This window comes from Rhineura floridana, chromosome 1 (assembly GCF_030035675.1).
Source record: "Rhineura floridana isolate rRhiFlo1 chromosome 1, rRhiFlo1.hap2, whole genome shotgun sequence".
In the NCBI taxonomy this organism is placed as follows: domain Eukaryota; kingdom Metazoa; phylum Chordata; class Lepidosauria; order Squamata; family Rhineuridae; genus Rhineura; species Rhineura floridana.
The window spans coordinates 194,241,299-194,260,488 of NC_084480.1; positions in this window are offsets into that span (position 1 = coordinate 194,241,299).

Below are 19,190 nucleotides of genomic sequence, written 5' to 3' on the forward strand. Positions count from 1 at the left end.
GCACAAGGATGTTCAGAGATGTTCAGTGCCTATTCAGTGTTATCATAATTGTTTAGAGTTCTAGCTGTTCCATACAAACCAAAACAGTCAAGGAAGACAGCTCAAAGAAAAAAAGGGTTCTGGCTGGCTACTAAACTTATTAAATGTTAAACTAAACTATTAAAATTTTATAAACCTTTATAAACCTGTATAGCTTTATAAAAGAATATATTTTGCTTATTGTTTGTATATAAAGAATTTCCCCAACAGTCATTTGCACGCTGATGACATGTGTTCCAAATCGCTGGATGATAGCTCCCACCAGTTTCATATATAGAAGTTAAACAGCATAAAGGACAAGACGAAACCCTACAAAACTCCATGGCACAGTTTTCCCCAATTCAGTTATCTATATGGGGCCTCACAGATTGTAGGGGAGCCACCATAGTGCAGTGCCCTCAAGCCCCCGATCCACAGAGGTACTCCAGGAGGACACTGTGGTCAATGATGTCAACCACAACAGAGAGTTACAAGAGAATTAACAGGTCAGAACTCTGCTGTTTCTCTCCTAACAAAGGTAATCAATCTGGGTGACCACGGCTGATTAAGTTCCAAAACCAGCCCTGAAGTTGGATTGGACTGGGTCTAGATATTCTGCTTCAACCAGACTCATCTGCAGTTGACCGACTACCTATCTGTCAGTGATCTTACCAAGAAAGATACATTTGTCACTGGGTGGTAGTTGACTAATACCTACATATATGCCCAACATCTCATGGACTGGCGTGGCCTCTGATTGCAAGATTAGTTACCATGGCCTGATTCAACCAGGGCATGCCAACAATGTACAAGGACCCTACATTTACAGGTCATGGTTAGAGACAGGAACATGACAAAACAAACATGCTCCATGACTTTTTAAAGATTTTGAGAGGCCTGGGGACTGAGTCTTCATTTGAAACCCTCTTCTCTCCTCTCCTCAGTTGGAGAGCATTGTTTGTCAATCCTAATATGCCTTCCTCCATCTGTGAGGCCTCAGGCAAAAGTGAAGCTAAGCATGTCTGGATTTGGTCAGTGCCTTGATAAGAGACAGTTGGGGAACCTTATGTATGTCACCTCAACTTCCGTGATGGAAGAACAGTAGGATATAAATGTATAAAATAAACCCGATGGGTTCCCTGAAGCACAGCTTGAAAACCACTGCTTGGATTATAAGAAATGTAAAAATAATATAGTCAAATGAAGAGTGAATGCATGTCCTGTTTGGAAATTGCAGTGCCATTTATAATCATATTGCCTCGAGCTATCCAAGCCTATTTAGCCTAATTAGTTGCATTGCTGCCAGTTCATTAGCTCATCTAGCAGCTGCCTAGATGTGGACGAGCAAATCTGGTCATTTATTTAGACAAGCTGCTCATTTAACCTCTCCTTCTCTTAACAATGGATAGTCAACATTCTTCCCAACTGATAGATCCACTCTTTCCCACTAGGGTTGGAAGAGATTTGTCAGGAGGACACTGATTAAGAAATGGCGCAGAGTGGTAAGCGGCGGTAATGCAGCCGAAGCTCTGCTCATGGCCGGAGTTCGATTCCAACAGAAGGAGGAAGTCGAATCTCCGGTAAAAGGGGTCAAGGTCCACTCAGCCTTCCATCCATCCGTGGTCGGTAAAATGAGTACCCGGCATATGCTGGGGGGTAAAGAAAGGCCGGGGAAGGAACTGGCAATCCCACCCCATATATACGGTCTGCCAAGTAAACATCGCAAGACGTCACCCTAAGAGTCGGAAATGACTCGCACTACAAGTGCGGGGACACCTTTACCTTTTTACTGAGTGGTCTCTGTAGGGTTCCATATTGGTTACTGTAGATTTGGAATATTAGTACATGATCAGGAGTTTTCAAAAGCATAAGGATCTTGGGCAGCAAAACTAGTGAAGCAGAGATGCATCAATATGAAGTTTATCCTACAAAAATGGAAGGGGAGGGGCCTTCATGAACTAGTGACTAACTAGTTCCTGAGTCCCAGTAAAGTGGGAAACAATGGTTGGCTCTGCGTAGAGGATAGTTGCATATCTTCCAGGGCTAAATGTGTGAAATATCAGATCTCTGAGTTTTTCTGGTTTGCACTGACTTGGTGTGGACTTTATTATTCAAGAGTGAGATTTGTGTGACATTGATAAATATTTCCTTTGCTGAGAGCATGCTTTATAAGCAAGAAGAAACTACATTTTTGGAATTTATAACTCCCATTATATCAGTTTACCATTCCACCACTACCCCCGCAAAAAAGAGTCACCTTCATTTCATGCCTTTATCAACTGTTAAAGTCAGTAGATACTTCCACTCACTTCAGTGGGAACTTCATCTTCTCCACTGCAGCAGATCACCCTCTGCAGCACAAATAGCAATTTCAGCCTCAGCATTCTGCACCAGCTATAGCTTCTAAACCAGCTTCTAAGACAGCTCCACATAAAGTGCATTATGATGGTCTGGCCTTGAGGCAATCATTGCATGGATCACTGTGGCCCAGTAGTGTAGTCATCCGGGGTCTCAGGGGATCTTAGCCACTAAGAAGATTATTTTCAGTAGCTAACACTTTCCACTTTTGTGCTTATTGGCTCCTAGGGACATCTGTTGTTGTGGGAGAAGATATTAACAAGGATCTCATTCTAAATCAGCAGCAAAAAAAAAAAAAGAGGGAGTGTTGCTGTGACTATCATGAAGGGACCCTGCACTTCTGAATTTGCCACTATCTTACTGCTGTGGCCAGGCTATCCCTGTCTAGAAACAATAATTTTCACACCAACTGAAGTTTGCAAAGGTGCTCCTCACTATGCATATCCCTTGTTCCTCCAATGAGAAAGCTGGAATCAGGAGCACCCCCAATGCATCTATTCCTTTAGAGAGACTCCATCTCATCCAGAAAGGTAATTTACCCGATTCCCAGACCTAACACAAACTCACAGTGCCTCCATATTGCCCTCATCTAGCTCACCACTGCTTTGGAGCATCAATATTGAACCTGCATAGCCTCTCTTCACTCAAATAAAACTGAAAAATAGCTGATGTCATCAGCATACAGGGACTTTCACTCCAGATCTTCTAACTGTCACTCCCAACAACTACATATACATGTTAAATAGCATTGGAAACAAGATGAAACCCTTTGGCACTCCACAACATAACTGTCACAGAGCTGAGGTAGAGTCTCCCAGTGCTGCTTTCTGAAGTTGCCTGCAGGTAGGAGTGGAACCACCATAGCACTTGCCTCCAAATCCCAATCCACAGCAACTGTCTAACATGATACTGTGGTATCAAAAGCGGCCTAGAGATCAAAGAGGATCAACAGGATTGCACTCCCTCTGTTCCTTCCCCATAAAGTTGATATGTTAGGGTGAATAAGACTGATTCAGTCCCCAAACCAGGCCTGGTAATCAGTTTTATTCAAGTGCATTTGAACCTGAGTGGTCACCAACTCCTTGACCACCTTCTCTAAAAAGGGAAAACTTTAATGGGTATACAGCCACTTTGTGCTGGGGCTGAATAACAAGGCAAATCAGGGTGATTCAGGGTGATTTTACCCCTCCCCAAGTCAAGCTATGATGTCACTAAAGTGCCCAGATCACAGCCCCCACAAAGCCTCATGTTGCTCCATATCTTTGTTTTTCTGTCCTCTTTACTATTCTGTACACTATATCTCTATGTTTTCCTGTGACCTAGACACTTCTAGGTTCACAGGCTTTGCAAAAAGTGAGGTTAAATGCCACCTGAAAAGCACTGAGAAGCTCTGAATTATTATTACTATTATTGTTGTTATTGTTAAAGAAGAGTAGCAAAGGATTTTTTGCTCCTCTAATTGGGAAAAAAAATCCTCTGGAGCTCTTCAGCACTTTCCAGTCAGTTTTAAGAACAGCTTCACCTTGTAATGTCATTTGAAGGGCATCCCCTTCTAACTCAAACAAGCTCTGGAAACCTAAACTGACCATTGTGAAGCTGCTAATATTTTTTAAAGAATGTACAAGTAAAAATACACACCATTTGACCACCTCTTAATTATTTTAAACACACCCACACTCCTTCCCCTTAAAATATAAAACTAACATGGATTTTTGAAGTTTTAGTTGTTTTAATAAGGCTAATACCCAAATATGGATTATGGAGGAAAATGAATCTTTTTACTTCTCCAACAAAATGTCCTGGACCTATTTGTCTGCAATTTTGCAGACTTAATCAGCTTTGGAGGGGTTCCTGTGCCTTCAAATTTCATCTGCTTCTGCCAAAAGGAAAAAAAGGAGAGAGTTGTTCTTTTAATTCCCCATAAAAGTGAATGAGGAACAATGAGGAACAAAGAACTTTGTCTTATACAGAGTGACTTGAATCACAAATCAAAGCAGATAGAGCACAGAATGACTTAGAAACAAAACATATTTTATTTTTTTAACAAAAAGAACAGATACAAATACAAGGTGAAGCTTGAGGGCTGTGCATTCTCCTAACATTTGTGACTGGGTGATAATTATCAAACATTCCAGGTGCACTGTGAGTTTCTTGAAGACAGGAGCACTGCAACCTCCTTAGTGACTTCAGGCAGTTGTCCCTCCTGCAAAGATGTGTTCACCACACATTGGACCTACCTGGTCAATCCCCTCTAACTAGAACTAATCAGCAATGAAGGACAAGGTTCAAGTGAGCATGTAGTTGGCCACATAGGCTCAAGTGTATTTCCACATCTTCAAGCCTCCAGAGCTGAAATTGATCCCATAAAACCAGAGCAGATGGCTCATTGGACATCTCACTCTGACCTCCTCTGACTGTGGTATCCAATTTGGCATGGAGGTGAGTGACTCAAAGTGCTTTGCAGAATTGTCATAGAAGCCCTCTGAAGGTTCTGGTTCCACATTAATTTGTGTAGATGTTAACAGTCCTCAAACCAACTGGAGCAATTCTGCCTGACCCATACTTAAGAATGTGATGGAGGCAGCGAAGAACATATTTTCAGAACATGGTAAGCACAAGCATTGACTGAAGCTCCCTTGAGAACCACGGGGCTTTCTGGCCTTCACAACATCAGTTAGGATGTTCAGGACTGATCATGTGGGACACTATGGAAAGTAAAAATAGTTCCTTTCTGAAAACCACCACTTTAATTTCTCATAATGCTCCAAAGTGGCACTATGTTAGGGGCTTTGTGGTCAATTATAATGGCAGCTCCCAGATCCACTGTTGATTGGAGTCCAGCTTTTACCAAATTATGTACTGGGGGGCAGGTCAGACATTACCTATCAACATTTATCAACCTGAGCAGCCACTAAGGTCACTTGGTTACAGTCATTCCTACTATGGTGATATGTATTGTGTTTCCATTTATAGTAATTATCTCTGTGTGTGTGTGTGTTGCAAATGATTTGCAAATTTGTATTCTCCTTGGTTGTCTTTTTTGGTGATGCATTTCCACTTTGGAATGCAAACAAGGCCACACTACTCTGGGGTCCAGGGCAGCAGCCCAAGGAATCTGTGTGCTGATGCCAGGCTTCATCTAGCCCCTGTTAGGTTGTCATATATGCCTGGTAGGTGGTGTACAGCTTATTTCAGGGCCATGAGGCATGACTGTAGTCATCTCCTTCCTGGAATGATGTCTGGTTTAATATCTTCTCAACTATACAATAGCCTAGACTGCTCTCATTAACACAACCATAAAGCAAGCATTTGATTTGTCATATTAGTTGGACATCACAGCTCTATCAACCATATTAAAACATGGTAATTATCACTACATTTTATCTTGAATAAACCAGAGAATCAGATGAAGAGAACAAGAACTGCAGCCAAGCAAGTACTACGGTCGGCATTTGTTTTCATAAGTTGCAGATGAGATTTCAAAGAAGATAGGAATAAACAAATTTCTGTGAATCTAATATTCCCCTTTAAAGTGGTAGGCTCCTGGGAGAAATAAATGAGGAGGATTTTCACCTGCCATACTTTATGTGAATGAAGAAAATAGAAATGGGTCTGCAGGATGTGGCAAAATGTGGGAGATGGAGGAGATAGCATTTTGTGATGGGCACCATCTGTGAAATCAAGACATGCAAAAGACTTCATTTACGTCTGTGGTATAACCAAATATAACAGCTGAGAAGACTCACCTCAACCTAAAATAGATGTATGGCATGTCCCTTATTAATTGGCATGCATAGCAAACTCCCACTGCCTAATACTGTGAAGAATAAAGATCAGGAGCATTGCACTCAGGGTTGTAAGAAGCAGGGGCTGGAAAAGATCATATTGATGTGACATTGAAATATATCGACAGACAATAACAGGGTGCTGTGTGGAGGAGGCTGAACAAAAGAGATGTATAGGGGGACAAACTGATACAAAGATTTGCACTGTGCATGATGTATCATGTTTTTAAAAGACAGATGCCACACACACAAAAAAACTCCTTTCTGTATAACCTGCAAAATATCCATCACTATGAAGAACAGAGTGTGTGTGCATGTGTGTGTGCAGCCATGCACGCACACACACAGAGCCCCTATATATTGCAGGGATTCAGTAGCAATGCTTGAGGAATTTGTTTGGTCTGTATTCTGAAGTGAACTCACTTGACACACATATCCTGAACTAATATGTAGTTCAGAATGTTGTTCTTTTGCATTGGCACCGCAACGAATTTTACAAGGTTGTACAAGAGCTGCCTTTTTTAAAAAAGAACTTCTCCTCCAAGGAACTAGAATATGAGACCGCTGTTGTGCGTGTTGAAAATGGAGATGCAAATGCACCTGGGATTGATGGGATAGGATGATGTGCTGTTCCTCCTAGGAATTTTGTACAGAAAAAAAGATGGCTGCCCCCATCAGTCTAAGGGGGTGGCCATCTTTTTAAACACACAAAGTCCCTTGGAGGGATAGCACATCATGTCACCCTGTTGTTCCCAGGGGCATCTGCGACCTTATTTTTAACATGTGAGGTAGTAGGCTGTGGATATAGTTTGATCAACAGCAGACATACTTATCACATATTTGCATGTGGCAAAGCAGGGATGGCTAACTTGTGGCCCTCCAGATGTTGTTAGACTCCATCAGCCCAAATCAGCATCACCAATAGTCAGTGATGATGGTGAGCTGTAGTCCAGCAGTATCTGGATGTTCATAGGGTCAGGCCATCAGTGTACTGGGGCAGCCCAATATGGGGGTCATGAAGTCCCAAGCTGGCCCATTTGAGGCAGCCTTAGTATGGATGTTGAAGTCCTACAACACTACCATGAAGGGATTCTCCAACATCACATCTGACACTACCTCTATGTCAGGCCCAGGATGCGACTCAGGAACCAGACCAGAGGTTGTAGTTAATTCGTGTTTTATTAGAGTAATGTCCAACAAAGACTGCGCTTTCTCATGAAGCAATACAGGGATACAGGTCCTGCGACATTGGGAGAAAGTTGACAGAGCAAGGGGCTGCTTCCCGCCTGTTCTTTAAGAAGGGGCTAAACGGGTGCGCAACCTTTCGCTCCTCCTTAACTCCCCCTCAGGTACTGCCCGCCTTCCCCCCCTTCTCTCCTGTCTTTTCAACCGTCTGCGTGTGCGTGGTGAGGGGGGAGGCATCACCTCCTCCTCTTCTGAAGTGTCCGATTCCCCTATGGGTGATAAAGGAGGAGCTGAGGGTAAACCATCTCTCTGCCTTTCTGCTGTGATCAGCCCTCCCTCTTGCTCTGAGCTGCGGAGAAGGGAGGGCCTGGGAATGTCTGGGGGGGATTCTAAAACTTCAAGGCTCTCAGGCTCCCCGTTGCTAGGCGACCCTATCTCTGTCATGTCCTCTGTTTCGGCTTCGCTCCACAGAGGGTAAGTTCCTCCCTCCTCCCTCTGCCAGCCATTTGAATCCTCTTCTGACAACCCCCCAGGAGCCCAGCTCATCCTCCCGACACCATCCCCCTTCTCAAGCTGTGCCCCCCTCCCCCTGTCTGGCTTGGGGCGGTGAGGAAAACGTTGATGGAAAAGTTTTACTAACTCTGGAGCATGCACATCATCTGCATTTTCCCATGATCTGTCAGCCACTCCATAGCCCTTCCAGTGAATCAAATACTGCAGCTTGTGGCGTCTGATCCTGGAATCCAAGATTTCCTCAACTTCAAACTGAAGCTGCTCATTTATCAGGAGTGGGGACCCAGGAGGCTCCTCCGGCCGCAGCTCACTGGGAGGGGCAGCTTTCGTCAAGAGGGATCGATGAAACACAGGATGTATTTTAAACGTGTCAGGTAGCTTCAGCCGGTACGCCACGGGATTAATTTGAGTTTCTATTTCAAAAGGACCCACCCTTTTGTCTTGTAATTTTCTACATTTGCCCGGCATCTGGAGGAAATGGGTGGACAGCCATACCTGGTCTCCTGGTTGAAGGGGGGGGGGCTCCTTCCTGTGCAGGTCAGCAACTCGCTTGTACTCTGTTTTGGCTTCGTTTAACTGCTGTTTCAGTGTTTGTTGCGCCGCTTGCAATTCTTTTAGGAAGTCCTCAGCTGCCGGTACCAGCATTCCTTCTGAGCTGCTTGGAAAGACTTTAGGATGGAATCCATAATTCGCAAAGAATGGGGTTTGTTGAGTGCTGGAGTGTAGAGAGTTGTTGTAGGCGAACTCTGCAAAATGCAAATATGATACCCAGTCAGTCTGTTGATAGGACACATAACTTCGTAAATATCTTTCCAAAACGGCGTTCAAGCGTTCCGTTTGCCCATCTGTCTGGGGGTGATGGGCGGAGGAGAGTTTTAATTCCGTCTGCAACTGTTTCCACATTGCTCTCCAAAATTTGGCTGTGAACTGAGTTCCTCGGTCTGAGACTACACTGTTTGGCAACCCATGCAGTCGGTAGACTTCTTTGATGAATAACTTGGCCGTTTCCTTAGCCTCTAAGGCCCCTGCACAAGGGAGGAAATGCGCCATTTTGGTGAGTAGATCTACCACGACTAAAACGGCTGTCATTCCTTGGGATTTGGGTAGATCAGTTATAAAATCCATGGAGAGATCCTTCCAGGGTTCATGTGGGACAGGTAGCGGTTGTAACAGTCCTGCTGTTTTTCCTGTTTGTGTTTTTGTCCGCAGACAGACAGAGCAGGACTTTACATAGCTTTCAATATCTCTATGCATTTTAGGCCACCAGAAGTCCTTGGCCACGTTCTGAATGGTCTTGTAAATCCCAAAGTGTCCCGCTGTGATGGAATCATGGCACTGGCGTAGGATTCTGAGCCTTAATTCTCCTTCTGGCACATATCTGGCTGTTTTGAACCATAATAGTCCATTCCTCCAGTGAAAGGTTACTTCTGAGTCTTGACTTTGTCCCGTCTCCTGCCCATATTTTAGTACGTCTGCATCTTCTTGTTGTGCATTTTTGAGTTCCTCTTCCCACGAAGACTGGCATGATCCCAACATTAATTTCTCTGGCGGGATCACGTACTGAGGCTGGTCCTCGGATTCACTTTCTTTGTACTGTGGCTGTCTGGATAAGGCATCAGCTCTCTGGTTTTTGGCTTGGGCTTGGTAAGTGATCTTGAAGTTAAACCTGGTGAAGAACTGGGACCATCTTATTTGTCTCTGGTTCAGCTTTCTGGCAGTTTGGAGGCTTTCCAGATTCTTGTGGTCGGAGCGCACTTCGATCTGATGAGGGCCCCCCTCTAGGTATTGTCTCCAGTTTTCAAAAGAGTCCTTGATGGCCAGCAGCTCCTTCTCCCAAACTGTGTAATTCTTCTCTGCAGGCTTTAACTTCCGAGAGAAGTACGCACAGGGGTGCAGCTCCTTTCCTTCTTGGTCTAATTGCAGAAGGACCCCCCCGATAGCAAAATCTGAAGCATCTGCTTCCACGATGAAAGGGCGGGTCGGGTCAGCAAAGTGCAGAATGGGCTCGGAAGCGAACCTTCTCTTCAGCTCCTCAAAGGCCTGGGTGGCATTCTCTGTCCATTGAAACTTCTTCTTTCCCCTTAAACAGTCAGTCAGAGGAGCTGTCAATTTGGAAAACCCTGGAATGAACTTTCTGTAATAATTGGCAAACCCCAAAAACCGTTGTACATCCTTTTTGGTGACAGGTTGGCCCCAGTCCAATATACAGCTTACTTTCCCTGGGTCCATCTCCACGCCTTCCGCTGAGATTCGATATCCAAGGAAGTCTAGAGACTTGAGGTCAAATCCACATTTCTCTAATTCAGCATACAGGTGATTTTCTTTCAGTCTCTGCAACACAGTCTTCACATGCTGGTCGTGGTCTTCCTTGTTCTTTGAGAACACCAGGATATCATCTAAGTAACAGATTACATATGTGTCCAACAAGTCTCTAAACACGTCGTTCATGAATTTTTGAAAAATTCCTGGACTTCCACAAAGTCCGAACGGCATGACCAGGTATTCATACTGTCCGTAAGCGGTCAAGAACCCTGTTTTCCATTCATCTCCCTGCTTCATCCTGATCAGATTGTACGCTCCTCTCAAATCCAACTTCGTGAAGATTTTTGCAGAGCGCAGTCGGTCCAACAACTCTGAGATCAGGGGCAGCGGGTAACTGTTGGGGATGGTGATCTGGTTCAATGCGCGATAGTCGTTACAGGGTCTGAGTTCCCCCCCTTCTTTTTCACAAACAATAGTGGCGCTCCAGCAGGGGATTGTGAGGGGCGTATGAATCCTCGTCTCAGGTTTTTATCCAGGAATTCCTTCAGGGCCTCCCTCTCAATCTCTGTGAGAGAGTAGATTCTCCCTGATGGAATGCTGGCTCCTGGCACTAGATCAATCGCACAGTCGTAAGGGCGGTGGGGGGGTAAAGTCTCTGCCTCCTTTTCATCAAACACATCTTTGAATTCTTCATACTTTGGCGGCAGGGTCACTTGCTCGATCTCTTGCACTGCCCCCGCTAAGGTGTTCTTGATTCCTTCAGGTTGACAGTTCTCCTGGCAATACTGTGAGGTGAACCACACCACCGCCTCCTTCCAACTTATTGTGGGTTCATGCTTTGCTAGCCAGGGCATTCCCAGAATCACCTCAAAGTTCGAGAGATCTGACACATATAGCGAAATTAACTCTTCGTGCCCGGGGATTTGAAGTTTCACTTCCTCCGTGGCTTGTGTCACCCCTCCTGACTTCAGGGGTCTCCCATCGATAGTCTCCACAGCTAGGGGAGCATTCAGTTTCCACCGGGAAATTCCATGACGCTTGACTAACTTTACATCAATGAAATTTGTGGAGGCTCCACTGTCAATTAAGGCAGTGGAATTAAACACCACTCCTCTGGAAGTTGTAATCCGAATAGGCAAGACCAACACCCCCTTTGAGGGAGGTTGGATCGTTGGGGGGCCTTTATACAACGCTGCCCCCAGTCCACCGGCCTGCACGTGGACTGGGTGTTCTAGTTTCCTGACGGCTCAGCTTTCCCCCCTTTTAGTCCACAGTCTCTGGCCACGTGGCCCAGCTTTGAACAATAAAAGCATAAACGTTCTCGGCGGCGTCTTTCCTTTTCTTCTTCCGACAGTCTTGGCCTAGCCCCTCCCTGTCCCTCAGCTGCATTACCTGCCATTTCTGCAGAGGGAAGGGTCTTGCTGCGAGATGCCGAGGCTGAGTATCTCGGGACCTCCTGCTTCCTTTCCAGGCGCCTTCCTTCCATCCGGTGATCTATCTGTAGGCATAGCCGGATGAGCCCTGGTAGGTCAGCAGGGGGGGAGGTCCTGGCCAACTCATCCAGGATTTCAGCATTTAATCCACTCCGGTACATAAACATCAGGGCGGCGTCATTGTAACCAGTTTCCTGGGACAGAATTTTAAAAGCGTTAGTGTACTCGGAAACAGTCCTTTTAGCTTGCTTCAGGGCACCTAGTTGCCGCGCTACTGTTTCAGCTCTTTGCGGGTCTTGGAACATCTTGGTCATCTCCTGTATAAATCCTCTATACCTTCTTAAGACAGTATCTTTTCTCACGAGATACGGAGTCACCCATTTTGCAGCTTCTCCCTCCAGAAGGCTAATCATGAAGGCCACTTTAGCCCCATTGTCTGGAAACTCCATGTGCCTGACATCCAGATGTAACTCACATTGAGCCACGAAAGTTGCCAACTGATCACTTTGTCCCGCGTATTTTGGGGGCAATCCAATGGGAACCTTTACTACGGCAGCTGGAGGGGCTGTTTGCATCTGGTCTATTGTGGCCTTCAAGGTTTGATTATCCGTCTTCAGCGCCTTGACTGCTGCTAGCAGGGCTTGGACATCCATCTGCAATTCAGCTACCTTAGTCCTCAAGAGTGTCACTTCTTCCGTCTCAGAAGTGGGGTTCGTCCCCCCCGCTGCTCCCTTTGACATCTTGTCCCAGTCAAGTGAAGAGAGCGTTGAGGGTGATTTAGGTGGCTCTGTCAAGCTGTCAGGCCCAGGATGCGACTCAGGAACCAGACCAGAGGTTGTAGTTAATTCGTGTTTTATTAGAGTAATGTCCAAACAAAGACTGCGCTTTCTCATGAAGCAATACAGGGATGCAGGTCGTGCGACATTGGGAGAAAGTTGACAGAGCAAGGGGCTGCTTCCCGCCTGTTCTTTAAGAAGGGGCTAAACGGGCGCGCAACCTTTCGCTCCTCCTTAACTCCCCCTCAGGTACTGCCCGCCTTCCCCCCCTTCTCTCCTGTCTTTTCAACCGTCTGCGTGTGCGTGGTGAGGGGGGAGGCATCACCTCCTCCTCTTCTGAAGTGTCCGATTCCCCTATGGGTGATAAAGGAGGAGCTGAGGGTAAACCATCTCTCCGCCTTTCTGCTGTGATCAGCCCTCCCTCTTGCTCTGAGCTGCAGAGAAGGGAGGGCCTGGGAATGTCTGGGGGGGATTCTAAAACTTCAAGGCTCTCAGGCTCCCCGTTGCTAGGCGACCCTATCTCTGGCATGTCCTCTGTTTCTGCTTCGCTCCACAGAGGGTAAGTTTCTCCCTCCTTCCTCTGCCAGCCATCTGAATCCTCTTCTTCCAACCCCCCAGGAGCCCAGCTCATCCTCCCGACACTCTACCAGCTCAACCAAGAAGGTTGTAGCGTGCTTGAGGGGAGTCTCCATTCTATCCCAACACTGTGAACAGACCCTCAAACCCAGACACAGTGTGGATTGTTCTCCTGGCAAGGGAGATATTTTTATGTATGATTGCAATTCCCCTTCCCTCTCCTCTAACCTGGATTGGTGTTGCACCAAGTGTATCATTGCTCGCTTGCAGGTGGCAGATTATTTGGGGCAACATTGCCACAGCAAACATAAACTATGCTCCAGTCCTGATGTTTGCTTTGAATTCCTTTACTTAAGTAAGGTGTTTGATTTTAATAGTATTCCCTTGATGGCAGATCTTGCTTTCTCAGAGTGTATTGAAATAACAGGTTCACAAAGCTAAAGTAAATTGGTAATGATGTCATCAGATCAAGACTTAATGCAAGAACCAGGACTTGAGTTTTCTTCAAATATGAATATACCACACTCCATCTGTAGGCTTCCCAGAGGCATCTGGTTGGCCAACATTGCAATCAGGAAGTGGATGAGATCAACTTTTGGAATGATCCAGCAGGGCTCTTTCTGCAGTTACATCCTAACTTGCATGTTACTGTATTTCAAGGCAGGAGGTTTTCCGGCTGTATCCTCAGAACAATTAATTTCATTTTGTAATAGGCATTTACATCATCACTTGATACTATATCCCATGTTTGTTGCTACTCAACGTCTCTATACCCATGCAAAGCAATACATTTGTATCAATGACTGCTGTTATGATTAAGTATTAATTAGACTTAGTCACATTTAATCGAGCAATGGTTTCAGCTGCAGCTCTTTATTAGCTGTCTGAACATAATTGCATAATTGCCATGAGCAACAAATAGAGCAAAATTAAGCTAAATCCTCTGATTTTCATAATCCTTACTTCCTCGCAGGAAGTACATTCCCATATCTAACAAAGTGCACAATATTAACCCAGTTCTGCAGGTGAACACTCTGTTGGAAACCTTGGCTCAAAATTCTACCCACATTTTATCAAAGCTTCATAACAAGAAATCAGTCAGAACAGAGAGCACCACCACAAAAAAAAATCTTGCACAGAAACTGCTCACTTACACACTCTACCATATGCAGAGGTTGGATAAGTTACTTTTTTTGAACTACAACTCCCATCAGCCCAATCCAGTGGCCATGCTGGCTGAGGCTGATGGGAGTTGTAGTTCAAAAAAGTAACTTTTCCAAGCTCTGCCCATATGATGTTCCCCTCCCCCCATTACCTTTTTCAGAGGTTTATTGTCTTTCTTATTTTCAACAGAGCCATCAGAAGCACAGCTAATGAGCTTTAATGCCACCTCCATTTCCAGAATTAGAAGGGCAGCTGTAGGAGGACTAATTCCTCCCGTATGAGCCTGACTGCTCTTTAAGACCAGAAACTCTCTGATTCATCCTGGTGCAAGCTCCAGGTTGGTCAGGACATGCCTTTCCCCTCACCCCCACTCTCAGTGAGTCTACCTCCTCACTAAAGTAGATCCAGGGGACTCATGTTAATGGGATCCCTACTGGGGTATGTGGGACCTCAACAGATGGCTGGCAATGCTGTCCCTTGGCAGTGGTCCAGATTCATCCAACGCTATACTTGTCCTGCTCCAACTGAATTATAAGTAAATAGAAAAACCAGTTCCCAGCATGTCACCAGTTACCTGATTCTTTTAAAAATATTGACTTTCTGCCATAGCAAACTATTGTCCCTGCCTGGTGACCACCTGAGTGAATATCCGCTGGTCCATGAGTTGTTACATATGATGAGCTGCCCACAACTGCAAATAGATCAGGGCTTTTACAAAAGTAGTAACTATAAATGCTGAAGTACGTTTTCAAACACACACACATCTAATATTAAAATTTCCTCTCTTGGATGCACTGTTGATAAGTACCATGGTCCTCCAAAGGTAGCTCACCCAATCTTTTTTAAAGAGAATAGGATCCCTAGATTTCAAATGATATTCTCCTCCTAAAAATGACCTCTGATAAATACAAAGCACAGTCATCATCTTTCAAAAGAAAAATCTCATAAATGAAAACAGAAAATACAGCAGAAATAAGCCTTTCCTTTGTCAACGTGTCAAAAGTATTTTTTTTAAAAAAAGGAGGAAAGCCTGATAAAGCAAAGATAGCCAGCACAGTTGAATGCATTTGGAATGTTCAAGGGCTGCTTTGGTTTGTTGTTGTTTTTTTGCGCCATTTTCTTCACACAGGTTCATGCTGTTGATTCAAGAATCTTTGTTGTACAGCAGTCCAGTGCATGGTGAGTTAGAGAATGCTAATACAACTCTAAGGAAAGAAGTAGATGTTAGGAGAGACACAGAGCTTCTACAATCCTTAGCTTGTCCCCTTCTACTGTAGTACAATAAGTGATTTCAACAAAGGGTTTCTTTCCCTTTCTGTACCAACTGCCCAAGGTCTTCTAGTTCAATGGCTGAGTGGGGGGCTGAATCTGGGTTTCTGATCATGGTGATGGACTGGATGAGGACCAGGAAACTGAAACTCAATCCAGACAAGACAAAGACAGTTAGTGGGTGGTTCCTTTTTTCAGATACAGGGTGTTTCCCCAGTTCTCTGTGAGCTCATATTTCCCCTGAAAGAGCAGCTTCATAGTTTGGGAATTCTCCTGAATCCATTACTGTCACAGGAGGTGCAAGCTGGCATTCTACCAGCTTCAGCTGGTGGCCCAGTTATGTCCCTATTGTGATGTGGATAACCTAACTTCAGTGGTCTGTGCCCTGATAAACTTGCAGTTAGACTACTGCAAAGTGTTATACATTTGGGTGCCTTTAAGATGCTCCAGAAACTGCAGTTAGAGCAGAATTCAACAGCCAGACTGCCAACTGGAACTAGATGGTCAGAACATTTTGCACCAGTTCCGATCTGGTTGTACTGGCTGCCAATACATTTTTGGACACAATTCATAGCGCTTGTTTTAACCTATAAAGATTTACATGGTTTGGAACCCCAGTATCTTCTCCATTGTCAAACAAACTGGACCTCAAGGTCATTCCTGAAGGCCCTCCTGTGAGTGCCAAAGAAATCCAGATAGTGGCTATAAAGGAGAGGGAGTTTTCAAGATCTCCCCACTGGTGCCAACTTCAACATTGCTCAGATGAAAACTTTTCTTTATCCAGGCATATGAGTGCTGATGTTCTATTGTTGTTCTATTCTTTGGGATTCATTTCATTTAAAGAGTATTTTTTATGATGGTTTCAGCTGATGGAATGAAGAGGTATATATGGTTTGTTGTATTGGAGTATTGCTGTGATCACGGGGGTGATTGTTTTAGCCATGTTTTAATCTTGGAATATTTGTATGTAGTTTTGTATTTAATGTATATTAATTTTGTATTTTATATAGTGTTTTACTGAAAATTTCTCCTGCATTTTTTTCAGCTGTTCTCCATCAATCAAGGAGAAAAGAAATTGGAAAAATATCAAAGGGAGATAAAATTTAGGTGAAATTCTCATGGGTGGGGTGTAGGTTTTTGGTTGTGGACTTACTTTTGCAGTGGCTGAGGGCTGTATATGGTCCTTTCTTTCACTCTACTAGTCTACAAATCATTCCTCCAGGGCCTTCACTCTGCATCCTTCCTGGGCTGCCTGTGCTTTCTGAAAACCCCTGACACCCTCAACCAGGCTTTCCTGAAAGGTGTAGAGCCTGTCTACTGTACACCTGACAACTGATTTTTTTTAAATGATGTCCTTGTTCTTTTAAAGAAATTAGTGTGGAAAGATTTTTTTATTTTTTTTAAGGAAAAGATAAAAGGAAGGATTTCTCTTAAATAGAAAATCAGTGAGTGCACCAGTCTCAGGCATTCAGTAGTCGGCTTTCCTAGCTTCTTGTTCGATGAAGACATCATAAGTAACTCCTCTCATGGGGCTTTCTCAGATCAAATGTAGCCTGCTGAGGAGGCTGCAGATGGCTGGAAAAATATTTAATGGGGGAAAAAAGCATACACACAACCTATGGCCACCTAACAATGATACGGTAAGCCCAAATCCATATGCATCAAAATTTAAAATAAATACTAAAGCATCCTGAGATTGAGGCAAAAAAAATGGATACTTCTTTTACAGGGGAAGAAAACTCACAAGAAATTAGAGAATACGTTTTGGCAGAGCCTTGGTTCCATACCACCACACCAACTCATCCGATCAGTGCTATAAGCTTCATCACCCCAAGCACAACACAAGATGCATATGTTACATTGCAATGTCTTGTTCTATTTCAGACATGTTGGTTGGGGTAAACATTTTTTATTTTTTTAAAAACTTGGATAGATATACTAAGATAATCTTAACATCTGTGCAACAGCCAGGAAAATGATCCTGAGAAGACCTTAATATAAACCTTAATAATTGTCATCCAACAGGCTAAACATCAGGTATTATGCTTCATAAATAATGATAATAAATAAATAAAGCCTCCTTTGCATTTTCACCTGTCGAAGCCTATATTCGTTATTGTCCAAGACAAGACACCAGGCAGCTAATATCTCTCAACTAATTCCATCCTGGCAAACAACAGTAGCCAATATCTGGTCCCTGTTCTGGGATCTGAGAATTTGATGGAAGCACCTTCCTCATCTTGAGGCACATGAAATGGCAACACAAACGGTCTCTCACCCGAACAAGCTCTACCCGCTTGCATAAAAGTTGTTTCTGGGGAAACAAGAATAGTTCATTGTATAACTTCTTGTCAATTTTCACAAATATAGAATTCCCCTGATATCCAGGGAATCTAATCCTTCATTCTTTCTTTTATCTTTCTTTTTAAAGACAACTTCATCAGTTTGCCATCTGATGCCTGAGCTTTCCTTGGATCATTTCATTGTCTTTGAAACAAAGAGCAAATGTGTGAGTCATTCACAAAGCACTTACTTTTCTTAGGACTACAAGCTTTAATTGGCTGAAACAGTAGAAGCAGTTGATTAGTTGGTGAGAGCAAATGCTAATAAGTGGAGCTGTGCGTCAAGGCACATTTGTTTGTTTTTAATGCTGTTTTGATTCTGGTATGCTTTGTTAAGAGAGAATGAAAAAAGAAAGCAAGCATTATTAAAGGTGACTTTTCTTTGAACAATGTGGTGTGTTTATTAAACTGCATGTTACTTTACTTTTGCTTCTAAGTATTCAAGAGACTTTCAGTAATATGCACTGGGTTTTAATGTAGTTGATTAATCAGTTAAAAGGCAGATTATTAATCATCTAAACCTGTTATCATAAGAGCATTTACTAGGAAGCATTTACTAGTATAAGTGTGAAACCAAACATTACACATGACATAGGAGCAACCAAAATCTCTGTGTAGGGTTTTCCTCCTCTGCTCCATAGTGTGCCATTACATCACAGCAGTACTCTCTGCATTTTTCTACTCCCATTCCAAATCACAGATGGCCACTGATGGGATAGGGGAACACATAACATGATAATGATTGGGATCCATTAACATATTCTTTCCTAAATAACTCATTAGGTCTTACTTCTCAGTAAGCATGTATAGGACCACAGCTGTACAGAATTATTTAAGGATTTTGTAGCCTGGGCAGTTGTAAAATAGGATCTTTACATCTCTATACCAGGCAGCAAAATGATCCACAGAAAATTTCAGCAGAACCCCACAATCACCATCCAACAAGCTAGATGACTAATGTCTTATGTGCACTTTCATCTGAAGAAGTAGGTATTGGTTACTGCCTGAGGCAAGACACTGGGCTTTATGATTAACTCTCTGTGATGCAGAATGGTAAAGCCTCCCTCCCAGAGAGTCTAAAAGAGAAAACATTTGTTTAGTGACAGTAGTTGAAATGCCACCAAAGTGTATTTTGCCTAGAGGAACTTAACAAATTTAGCTTTTTTTCAGTTGCAGGGACTATTGCCTTATGAAATAATAACTGTGCTGGCATTTTGACATCACTTAAATTACACAGAGCACAGCACCTCATCCCATGTAGGGCTTATTCACATACATGTTCATCATGATGACTGCAACCTCAGGTGATTAATTACATGTATGAAGCAACGTCATCATGTGCTAGAACATCACGGTAACTGACAGATCCTCCTTGCTCTTGCAAGTGAATGTGGTGATAATGAAGTTGTCAGGTATGCTTGTGACAGATTAGCATAGTGGAAAATAGTCAAGCCTAGGCCAGATACTTCTTTCCTTTTCTTGGTGGGGTTCCTACTTCATGCTAGTGGT